Source organism: Scylla paramamosain, chromosome 23, assembly GCF_035594125.1.
Source record: "Scylla paramamosain isolate STU-SP2022 chromosome 23, ASM3559412v1, whole genome shotgun sequence".
NCBI classification, from domain to species: domain Eukaryota; kingdom Metazoa; phylum Arthropoda; class Malacostraca; order Decapoda; family Portunidae; genus Scylla; species Scylla paramamosain.
In genome coordinates, this window is record NC_087173.1 from 5042986 (window position 1) to 5055485 (window position 12500).

Below are 12500 nucleotides of genomic sequence, written 5' to 3' on the forward strand. Positions count from 1 at the left end.
CACACACACACACACACACACACACACACACGCACACACAAAGTAAGAGACAGAGACGTACCCACAAGATGAAGAATATAAGCAATGACATACATACAATCATTTCACTTCACTTCTGCTGCCCCACCCTTCACTCTCACCCTTAAGGCAGTCCCCGTCACCCTTCACCTTTCACCCTGGGTCCCCGCCTCCCTGGGGCCGCCGCCACGCTGCTCATCCTTCACGCTTACTCAGGGTGAGGTGAGGAGAGAAAAATGGCTCTCACCTCCAGCCCCAGAGGATCACTGCTCCCTCGCTTAATCTTTGCTCTCTCTCTCTCTCTCTCTCTCTCTCTCTCTCTCTCTCTCTCTCTCTCTCTCTCTCTCTCTCTCTGATTATGCCAGAACTTCATTGATTATGGTAGTAGTGAAATGGGAGTAATAGTAGTAGTAGTAGTAGTAGTAGTAGTAGTAGTAGTAGTAGAAGTGAAGTAGTAGTAGTAGTAGCAGCACCACCACCACCACCACTACCATCACCCCCACCCTCACCACAACCACCACCACCACCAGCGGAAGATATAAACAAAGAACAACAATTATAGAAAACACAATAACAAACGATGATAAATTAATAAAACAATAAATCATTAAATGATTTTCCATCAGTAAGTAAAAGACACTGGCATGGTGTGAACTGACCTAACGTGACCTGGTGGAGTGACCTGGTTTTGTGGTATGACCTGGCTTGGCCTGGATTGGTGGCGTGACCTGGCTACGTGGCGTGACGTGGCGTGGTCTGGCCTGGCTTGGTGGAATGACATGGCTTGGTGGCGTGACCTGGCTTGGTGGCGTGACCTGGCATGGTGAAATGACCTGGCTTGGTGGCGTGACCTGGCTTGGTGGCGTGACCTGGCTTGGTGGAATGACATGGCTTGGTGGCGTGACGTGGCTTGGTGGAATGACATGGCTTGGTGGCGTGGACTGTCATGGTGGTGTGGCCTTTAGTAGCAAACACTGAGGCGCGAATTTTTGGAGTGCGGCCAGTGTTGGCGGGTCAGACTGAGGAACTGGCGGGGTTAGGAAAATGGATCCCCAAAAAAGTGCAGCGACCAAGGCAAACAGTGTGATATCTGCCTTCTGCCCCATTACCTCCTGCCATGCTTCCACCCACACCCCCTCCCCCTTACCCCTATATTTCCCCTCCCTCTCTGCCCAAAAGACTTTTCCTCCACTCCATCCCTCCATTTTCCCTCCATCCTTTCGTCTACCTCGACTGCCACCCTCCGCCCATGCGCCCTAACCTTCCTAATTTACCTATTTTTGTTCTCACTTTTTCGCTTCTGCATCTTTTCTCTGTTTTTTCTCTGTCTGTCTGTCTCTCTCTCTCTCTCTCTCTCTCTCTCTGATTTTATTCCTATTTCCGTTTCTCTCTGTGTATATTTTCTTACTTTTCTCACTTTATTCACTTCTGTTATTTCTCTCTTACTTTTCTTCTTTCTTTCTTCCCTTCTTCACTTTTTCCTAGCTTTCCTAATTCTTCGTCTGTTTTCCCTCTCGTATTCCTTCTCTTTTTCGTCTAATCTTCCTCCATTTTCCTGTCCCTTCATATTTTCCTCAGTTACCTCCCATATTTTTTTCTTCTCCTTTATCCTACCTCTTCATTTTATAAGCTTCCTTTCCTCGTTTCCTTGCCTCGCTTTTTCTCTAAGTCTCTCTCTCTCTCTCTCTCTCTCTCTCTCTCTCTCTCTCTCTCTCTCTCTCTCTCTCTCTCTCTCTCTCTCTCTCTCTCTCTCTCTCTCTCTCTCTCTCTCTCTCCCCTCATCTTCTCTTATCTTACTTTGTCCTTTCTCTGCCATACCCTCTCTTCTTCATCTCTCTCTCTCTCTCTCTCTCTCTCTCTCTCTCTCTCTCTCTCTCTCTCTCTCTCGTTCTTTCCCCTCGCCTTCCATTCTCTACCCTCCTTTATCTCCTCGCCCCTTTCTCTCCCCTCGTCTTTCCTCTCTCCCTATTCCTTTATCTCCACACTCCTGTCTTCTCTTATCCCCCTCTCCCCTCTTCTCCAATCCTCGACCTTTTATCTTCTCTTCCTTGCTCTCCCCAAACCTTCCCCTTCAATCCATAGAAGGTAACTGCTCTTTCTGTCTCTCTGTCTGTTTGTCTGTCTGCCTGTCTGTCTGTCTGTCTGTCTCTCTCTCTCTCTCTCTCTCTGGTTTGACCAATAAAAGGGAGAGAAAACGTCATTTCCGATAACCAGATCAATCATCGTTATGGAAATGGTAATAAAGAGGAGGTGGAATTGTCGATATGAAAAGCAAAAAAAAAAAAAAAAGAAAAAAGAAAAAAAAAAGAAAAATTGGGGCAGAGATTATTAGTAGTTGTTTCGTCGGCAAAAATATGATGTCAAATGGCACACTCGACACGGAATCCGATACTGTAAGTGAAATTAAATATTGTCCTGGCTGTATATTGCATCATCCAGGCTCGTTAGGTGAAGTCGAATGCAATTAACATTTATAAAGCGTTTGTTTGTGTGTGTGTGTTTGAGAGAGAGAGAGAGAGAGAGAGAGAGAGAGAGAGAGAGAGAGAGAGAGAGAGAGAGAGAGAGAGAGAGAGAGAGAGAGAGAGAGAGAGAGAGAGAGAGAGAGAGAGAGAGAGAGAGAAATACTCAATCCTCGCACAAAACAAAGAAATAATCATCACGAAATGCACCGAACACATAAACAAAGTGATGAGACTCAAAGCTCATCGCCTCGGCACACACACAGGCGGCGGAAGGGAACACCTGGCTGAAGGAAACTGAAGCCACACACCTCACCTGTCTACAGTTGACCGCACGGCATCAGGAGTCAAGAGCAGGATTAAATTTAAATGATACATCTCACTGATTTACTAAGATGCTTGGATTACCGACACTCCCCACACGTTGTCGTCAGGTGAGGGCATCAATTTAAGCACAGGTAAACGCGGACTAATTATGAATGAATTGCTGGAGATTGAATACGTAAGGGAAGTTGTGTAGTATTGTTCGTAGACGGACGTGGAATTGTAAGGTGAAGATAGGAAGAGGGGATGCACGAGGGGTTATTCTCTCATTCCATGGCGGTGCTGAGGTGTCTTTGGAGGTGATCGGACTCGTGGGGTAGTTTGTCGTTAGTGATATGGGATGGCTGACGCAATTCTACTACTACTACTACTACTACTACTACTACTACTACTACTACTACTACTACTACTACTACTACTACTCTACTGAAATCAATATTTAGGTGATAATAATAATGTATAAAACAACAACAATAATAATAATAATAATAATAATAATAATAATAATAATAATAATAATAACAACAACGATGAAAATAATATTTACATTACATAACTATAGGACATCTACAGTTCACATCAACATTTATATTTTTGAAAGGAAAAATGGCACGAAATATAACAACACTGAAATTTGTATTATTATTATTATTATTATTATTATTATTATTATTATTATTATTATTATTGTTATTATTATTATTATTATTATCATTATCATTATTATTATTATTATCAACATTATTATTATTATAATTACCATCAATGTTATTGTTATTAGTTCAGTAAAACACTCACCCCTGCTGACCTTCCTGATGATAATTCCCGCCTGTAAAGGAGAACCAAAAATTACAGAGCAAAGCCGGTCACTAGTTTCATAATAATTACCACATTTCTCACGCACACACCTTAACCTTTCCCTCCCCTGCCCCGCCACGCACACCTGCTGGCTCACCTCACCTGCTTAACTCCCCCGCTCTCAACCCTTTCCCTGTGGTAAAAGAATAAAAAGGAACTCACACCTGTGACCTATCAATTACTGATGCCGATTTTAAAATATATGTGTGCAACATTACCTGATATGACGGTATAATGGTAATGTAATTGATTTCCTTTTATTACTGTTACCTTAACCAACAGTACGATGGCTCTTTAAAAAGGCACACGATTCTGTGCCTAAAAACTCTTCCAAACTCCTGTCTCTTTGTTTTGTGGTCTTGTGTTCCGAGTCCTTTTCAGAATTGTGGTTATGCCGAGGTGCCTGAGTGGCTTTGTTCTTGTCCTGTGGTACCCGGAACCGCATTCGAACCCCGTTCAAAGGCAGCGGTTCGATGACAGTGGCTCAGTGATTGTCTCCTCGACTTACGGAGCTGCATTCGAATCCCGCTCAAAGGAAGCGGTTATCTGGCAGCAGCTGAGCTGCTTTGTCCTAGTCTTGGAGTCACTGTAACTGCATTCGATCTCCGCTCAGAGGTAGCGGTTCAGTAACTTCCCAGGCAAGACTTATCAATCAAGTGCTGCATCTGCCAGGTGAGGTCACGGCTCCCAAGAAGTAACACAGTGCACAGAACACAAAGCCGCGGACACGGAACACACAGAGCGAAGCATAACGTATTTCCCGGCAAGGCAGACAGAGCGTGAATAAGCGAGTGAATGACTGAGTAATGAATAAGTCCAGCCGTGGCAGTGCCGCTTGGGAACTCATAGATTAATTCACAGCCTGTCCTTTCGTCCGCCGCGCCACCCAAACGCTAATAAACCCGACTGGAAAGTTAGTCTCGTTCGTCACCGCTGGCGTGGAGTGCTTATGAATAATGGCGCTGCTCGATTGTCTGTATGAGGAGCACAGGCCACCTCTCTCGCCTCGCCTCGCCTCGCCTCGCCTGTCTGTCCTTTCTTTTTGAGGTTCAGCGTTAAGGAAGAGAAACAAAGGTAACACAACAGAGTCCAACTTATGCTTTTCTTCTTTCTTTTTCTTTTTTGTTTTCTTCTTCCTCATCATCATCTTTCTTTCTCTTCCTCCCGAGGCTCAGCGCTAGAGTTGAACAGCAAAGGTAACACAAAACGAATTCCAACTACTTTTTCCTCTTCCTCCTCCTCCTCCTCCTCCTCCTCTTCCTCCTCCTCCTACTCCTCTTTTTCTTCTTCTTCTTCTTCATAATCCAACATTTCTCACTTTACATCAGATAGTGTAGCTTATCTCAAACAGTCTCGCAAGGGCCAACAGGTCTGCTACTGTTTGTTCTACCACTATGCTTCTGTGTGTTATACTTTTCCTCCTTCTGTACTATCCTGTTTCTCCCACTAGTACTAAGCATAAAATAGCTACCCAAACAATCTAGTAAGCGCATCAACGTTAATTGCTGTTTGGACTTCTTTTGTATTCCTTTGTATTCCTTCTCTTCCTCCTCCTCAGCTTGGACTCTTGCATGTCAGTGAAACAAAAGGACTGGAATCACCTGTTAATGTACACGCCTGGAGAAATAACGATAAGAACCTCACATCTCATTGCAGCCTGTGGGGGAAGAGTGTGAGAGTGAGCGAGAGTGAGCAGTGGAGCGTCACACTCGCCACAACACTCCAGTTTCTCACCCCCGCCCTGATGACAGACACACGCTGAGTTACAGTTGGCTGCGCTAATCACGTCACGCATGTCAAACGAAGAAGCGGGAGAGAGAGAGAGAGAGAGAGAGAGAGAGAGAGAGAGAGAGAGAGAGAGAGAGAGAGAGAGAGAGAGAGAGAGAGAGAGAGAGAGAGAGAGAGAGAGAGAGAGAGAGAGGGGGGAAAAAAATGATTCAAGTCACATTTTGGGTCCAGAAATTACAAGAGTGCTGGTGAAAAATGTTTAACTTGCTCGGAATGAAAGGAGCGAGTGGATGTTTTCGCAGAAGGAGGAAACTCTTGACGGAGGAAGAGGAGGAGGAGGAGGAGGAGGAGGAGGAGGAGGAGGACCAAACCAGACCAGGCAGAGGCTCAGGGTACGTCTCCTTGCTTGGTGCCCTTCGCCCTCGCTGACCGCGTGAGGAGGAGGAGGAGGAGGAGGAGGAGGAGTAGGAGGAGGAGGAGGAGGAGGAGGAGGAGGAGGAGGAGGAGGAGGCATAGGAAGGGAGGAAGGCAAATGCAGAATACGTGAGCAAAGTAGGAAGAGTAGAAGTAGGAGTCGGGAGAGGAGGAGGAGGAGGAGGAGGAGGAGGAGGAGGAGGAGGAGGAGGAGGAGGAGGAGGAGGAAGAGGAGGAGGAGGAGGAAGAGTTGGTAGTAGAAGCGTCAAGATAAAGACAAACACTCGGCGCACTCCGGGACATGCGTCAGCTGGAAAATGAGATACACACACACACACACACACACACACACACACACACACACACACACACACACACACACACACACACACACACACACACACACACTGGGAAGAATGGAGAGAGAGAGAGAGAGAGAGAGAGAGAGAGAGAGAGAGAGAGAGAGAGAGAGAGAGAGAGAGAGAGAGAGAGAGAGAGAGAGAGAGAGAGAGAGAGAGAGAGAGAGAGAGAGATACTAATATGCCTCCCTCCCTCAGTTCCTATTTCGTCTTTCCCTCTACCCTCCTTCCCTCCCTCCTTCCCTCCAGCAGGTGGCGAGACATGAGACGCGGGACAGGTGACGGAGGGCACCTTGCATGACACACACCTGGGCCACCTCCTCCTCCTCCTCCTCCTCCTCCCCCCACTCCTTGTCTTGGGCGACTAATTAAAGCGAGAATAATAAAGGGTTTGGTCTGTGTTTTTTCCTCCGCTTGTTCCCTCACTTAGCGATGCTGAATGAAAAAATGCTGAGTGTTTGGTCTTTTTTTCCTCCTCATCCTCCTCCTACTCCTGCTCCTCCCTTCCTCCTCCTCTCCACTTTTGTTTCTGCTTTTAATTAGGATAATTGTCTTGGCGCTGTCCCCTGCTGAGGTTCTTCTTCTTGAATTACTGCTTCTGTCTGTCTGTCTGTCTGTCTATTTGTCTGTTTAGTCTCCCTTTCTCTCTCGCCTACTGTGTATTCAGCTGATTCCTCTACTGTCTGTTAACTGTTTATCTGTCTTCTGTCGGTCTGTTTAACTGTTTACTTGTCTTATCCTCCTCCTCTCTGTCTATTTGTTTTTTTTTATCCTTTTTGTTTTTCCTATTTGTACATCTATATCTCTTTCGTTTTGTGTCGCCTTCTTCTCAGTCTATTTTTTTTATTTCTGTTTCTCCTTCTATTTGTACATTTGTATCTCTCTTTTGCTTTGTTTCTCTATCATTTTATCCCTTTGGACGTCTTTGTCTGACTGTATGTTTGTTTGTTTGTTTTCTCTCTCTCTTATATATGTCTGTTCATTCCCCCTTTTTTGTTTGTCTCTCTTCTTGTCTGTGTCTATCTGCCTTCTCTGTTTTCCTTCGTGTTTTTTGTTCCTTTTGTTTTTGTTCGTTTCTCCGACTGTTTGTCTTTTCTAACCTTCTATTTACGCATCTTTCTTTCTGTTTGTCTTTCTATTCTTATTCCTTTTTATCTGTCTTTCCTTCCGTCGTGTTGCCAGTTCGTTTGTCTGTCCTGGTGGCTTCGTATATGTTCATTCTCTCTCTCTCTCTCTCTCTCTCTCTCTCTCTCTCTCTCTAGCCCGAGTTACGAGGCGCCCAAGGGAATGTATCAAGTCAATCCTCCGCGGCAGGACACCAAGGACGAGGAGGAGGAGGAGGAGGAGGAGGAGGATGAGAAGGAGAAGGAGGAGGAGGAGGAGGAGGAGGAGGAGGAGGAGGAGGAGGAGGAAAAATGATTGCTACCGGGACAACATACAGAAAGCTATACAGAAGGTCACATAAATACACACACATGCATGCCAAGCTTTCAACATACATACATATACATACACACACACACATACATGCATGCATAAATACACACACGTGCGTAAATATTGCAGGAAAACAGAGAGAAAGAGAAAGAGAGTAAGACATGTTTGCGGGCAGAAAGAGATATAGAGATAGAGTGAAACATATTTGCCACAGATAAAACTAGGTCAACATGCCTCGAATAGAGAGAGAGAGAGAGAGAGAGAGAGAGAGAGAGAGAGAGAGAGAGAGAGAGAGAGAGAGAGAGAGAGAGAGAGAGAGAGAGAGAGAGAGAGAGAGAGAGAGAGAGAGAGAGAGAGAGAGAGAGAGAGAGAGAGAGAGAGAGAGAGAGAGAGATTTCCATCTTAAATATTCATGAGGGAGGAAAAATGAAGCAAGGAGGCATGAAGGGAAATGACGAGGAAATATCTGAGTAATTAAGAAACTAAATTATTCATTCTGCTTGTTGGACGTTCACTTAAGTTACTCATTCACTTAAGGCAAAGGAAAGTCTTTCTTTTCATTTTTAGCTCTTCTTTCTCTTTCTTTCTTAAAATCATTAGAGAAAATCATTTGCCGGATGGATTCTTTGTTTTAGTCTCTCTCTCTCTCTCTCTCTCTCTCTCTGGTAACAAGTCTGTATGTCTCTTGCAAAGCCCGTCTCCCTTACACACACACACACACACACACACACACACACACACACACACACACACACACACACACACACACACACACACACACACACACGGGTCGTAATTATGAGCGTAATGGAACTACAACACGGAACAAATTCTCAAAGACATTTTCCAGGGAGAAAATTACTAAAAGAGAAGAAAAAGCGGAAGGTGAAAAACGATGGAAAAATGAAGGAAGGCGACCATAAAATTTGCCTCATTTTATTTTCCTTACCTGCGATTGTTTGCTTGGGTGAGCTTATTTCCTATTAAATACTGACGTCAAATCTCTCTCTCTCTCTCTCTCTCTCTCTCTCTCTCTCTCTCTCTCTCTCTCTCTCTCTCTCTCTCTCTCTCCTCGTGTATATTTTCCCTCATGTGTTTTTTCTTTCTCCTCATTTGTTCTTATTTTCTCTCCATTCCATCTTTTCTTATCATAATTTCTGTTCCTTCTCTGCCGTGCTGTCTGTCTGTGTCTGTGTCTGCTTGCCTGCCTCCCTGCCTGTGTGTGTGTGTGTGTGTGTGTGTGTACCTATCTGTCTGTCTGTCTGTCTGCCAGTTAGAGTTACCAGATAAAGGGATCAGAAAGATACGTAAAAACCCACAAACGAAGCGGTGTATTCAGCAAGTGGTCAGCCTCCCCTTGACTCTCGCGGCCTCGTGATGGGCGGAGAGAGTGTAAAACAGCTCCCCTTCCTCCCTGTCTGTGTGGGGACGAGGAGCAAGTCAACAACTCTCAACTAAGCCTCGCCCACCTGCGCCCACTCGCCCACTCCCGCCCTTGTAGAGAGAGAGAGAGAGAGAGAGAGAGAGAGAGAGAGAGAGAGAGAGAGAGAGAGAGAGAGAGAGAGAGAGAGAGAGAGAGAGAGAGAGAGAGAGAGAGAGAGAGAGAGAGAGAGAGAGAGAGAGAGAGAAGGGAAAATATAGGGAAGTTGAGGAGAGAGGAATCAGTCAAGCCAACAAACAGGTTTATGGTGTAAAATTCCCTGGAAAGTGAAGGATTTGGGAGTGACGGCCATTCTCCTCCCGTCCCAGCCAGTCCTTCCGTCCTCCTCCTGCCCTCCTCCCGTGCAGTCCCTCCCCGATCTCCGCATCCCGATGTGTCCTGTGCCCCGACGCGGAGATCCCCGTCAGGCTTCCCTCCCATCAAAAAAATAGGATTCGTTTAGGGGAAAAAGCGGTTCAAAAAGGCACAATCCCGTTCCTCCTGCCGCTCCCTCCCCCACATGGAGTTTTCAAAGATCGAGTTGTAGATCCTGTGTTTTCTTCCTCCTGCTGCTCCTCCTTCACCGCCATCGTCTGCTCTTCAACCTCTCAGAAGAAGAAGAAGAAGAAGAAAAAAAAAAGAAGAAGAAGAAAAAGAAGAAGAAGAAGAAGGAGAAGGAGAAGGAGAGGAAGAAAAGGAGAAGATGAAAAAAAAGAAGAAGAAAGAGGAGGAGGAGGAAGAGGAGGAGGAGGAGGAGGAGGAGGAGGGGAAGAGTAGAAAAGAAGAGCATTCTGTCTCTCCCTTAAGTATTATTTTCTTTCTTCTGTATATTAATTTTCTCATGAATGCAGCAATTTGATGGAGAGGAGGAGGAGGAGGAGGAGGAGGAGGAGGAGGGTATGGTGGTGGTGGTGGTGGTGATGGTGGTGGTGGTGGTGGTGGTGGTGGTGGTGGTGGTGTTTCCGGCGCGTGCTGAGATGAGAGGCAGAGGGAGGGATCGTGATGCTTGGGTGTGTTGGGGAGCGGGGGATGGGGGTGGAGGTGGCAATGGGGTCGAGGGTGAGAAAATATGAAGAGGGTGTGTTGGTTTTGCTTTCGTAACCCTTTTTTTTTATTGTACTTCTTGATTTATTTAATATTTCCCTTCCTTTTTCGCGAGACAAATAGGTAGACTGGTGGATGGATAGGTGATCAAGATAGACAACCACAGATAAACAGACAGACAGACAGACAGACAGACAGACAGACAGACAGACATACAGGTAACCGGTTGACCACATACCACGAGTTACACGGATAGAAAATATAAAGTTGTATCTCCACATTAAACGATCCAAATGGAAAAGATTTAGCGCATCAAGGCTTGATAACCTACACGCTCCATCAGAGACATAAATCCTGAAACGCTCGCCGGCAATGCATTAATATAACAGATACATGTAAAGAGAGATAGGAAAAAAAGACTAAAACAATCTAAAACATGTCTAGATGAGAATAATTCCGTGCCGAATCTGGCAATATGCAGGGTGTAGTCCACGAATTACATGACTATTTCGTTATTAATCGTTTACACAAGCAAATTTTAAAAGGAAATATGACACTGGTGTATATCAATCGCTCGAGACACTCTTGAATTATGCATTTTTTCCAGGGTGAAAAACGGAACGCGGGGACAGTCTGCCGGGAGAGGGAAGCGATCTGGTGTCATCGCCCTTCCTTCAAACCCTCACTCGTGTGCATGAGACTCTCTCGGGCTTACTTATCTCCGCCTTTGTGTTAAAGATTGCACGAACTGATAGTCTTGTATACTTGTAAATTACTCCACTTGAGACTGACAGTTCGCCTCGGAGCACGGCGGGCTGTTTGACTAAGGCGAGACGAGCAAGAGGGAGCGCGGGTGAAGAGCGAGCGATTGGCTTTGAAAGTGAGCTGCTGCTGTGTAATGAATTCCTTGCAAATTTGGCTAAGTCCAGAACACTCACATTTCGACATGAGGCTAAACTTGCAACACAAAGTCTTACTGATTCCAGTACGAATTTACAGAGGTGTGAAGGCACTGGAAACTGGAAAATCAGCTGGAACTCTACGTAAGTCTAGTTCTATATTTCATCGAGAATTTGAACTTACACCATGATGATTTACTAATATCCCAAATGCTAAGCTGCCGACGAGTGAAGGCACTGGGATCTGAAAATTAGCTGGAAATCTGGCAGTCAGTTCCATGTACAGCGGTAAACAAGAGTGGAGTAATCTGACCCACTTCCATCCCGCTTGGCGTTTTCCCTCAACTTCAAGTCCTCCAATCTGCTGACAAACTCCACAACTGACATACGTTCACAATACAGAAATTGAGATAGACGAACAAAAAGCGAAACAAATTTGAAAAAAAGTACAAAAGGCAACTCGACTTGAGACTGACGAAAAAAATGACTTGAAATAGACTAAAAATTTTCAAAACAAAGTGAGAAAAAGGGTACAAACAAAAGGCAACTCGACTTGAGGCTGACGAAAAAACGACTTGAAATTCACTAAGAAGTCAAAACAAAGTGGAAAAGAGTACAAAAGATAACTCAACTTGTAACCACGACTCTCCTGCAACCTCCACCCCTCCCTCTCACTGGACGCACGATGCCTTCCTGCGGCCCCGTCCCTCCTTCGGTGACAAAAAAAAAAAAAAAACAGCCTCGCGCATGGAAGAAAACGGGCGAGTCTCTGGCGGTGACCTGATCAAAGCCTTGTTCCAGACGTGATGCGGTCGCCGAGAACTTGCAATTCGGAAAAGACGGAAAAATTGGGTGGACGGTAAAAAGTTGCGTGGCTGACGTGCGTCTTTTGTGTGTTCATTTTGATATATGAGTGTGTGTGTGTGTGTGTGTGTGTGTGTGTGTGTGTGTGTGTGTGTGTGTGTGTGTGTGTGTGTGTGTGTGTGTGTGTGTGTGTGTGTGTGTGTGTGTGTGTGTGTGTGTGTGTGTGTGTGTGTGTGTGTGTGTGTGTGTGTGTGTGTGTGTGTGTGTGAGTAGAGTGTGTGTGTGTCCGAGAGTAGAGTGTGTGTGTGTCCGAGAGAGAGAGAGAGAGAGAGAGAGAGAGAGAGAGAGAGAGAGAGAGAGAGAGAGAGAGAGAGAGAGAGCAGAGAGGGCAGAGAGGGCAGAGGGCATTCATCCAATTGGCCTTTTGAAGTAGGCATGTATACATATCAAAAGTGAAACAGCCGTGTCACGTCAATAAGGGTTTCAGAATGTTTCGTCCATAAAGTGACATTTGGCAGGTGCGTGTCAGCTCTGTCAAATTCCAGTTCGCGGCATATCGTGTGTCCATGGAGGGTGTTGTGCAAAGATCATAATAGGGGTGAATATTTACCTAACAGCGAGAGACCGAGAGAGAGAGAGAGAGAGAGAGGGAGATCTTTGGGGGGGTGGTAGGGAGAGGGGCGGGAGGAGGGACAGTTGAAGGGGAGCTGGGTCGAATTATTTACTTAACAGTGGG

The 12500-nt window shown here is 45.6% G+C and overlaps 1 protein-coding gene across 7 annotated transcripts in view; it reads right to left on the reverse strand.

The window, feature by feature from the left end:
• LOC135112046 (uncharacterized) overlaps nucleotides 1-12500 on the reverse strand; it is a 241685-nt gene that overhangs the window by 135002 nt on the left and 94183 nt on the right. For 6 of the 7 annotated variants that reach the window (XM_064025914.1, XM_064025916.1, XM_064025912.1 and 3 more), the window contains one exon: nucleotides 3600-3630. The exons of the other annotated variant lie outside the window; for it this stretch is intronic. The gene's annotated coding sequence lies outside the window, so the exon portion shown is untranslated. The remainder of the gene's footprint in view (nucleotides 1-3599; nucleotides 3631-12500) is intronic. 7 annotated transcript variants of the gene reach the window in all.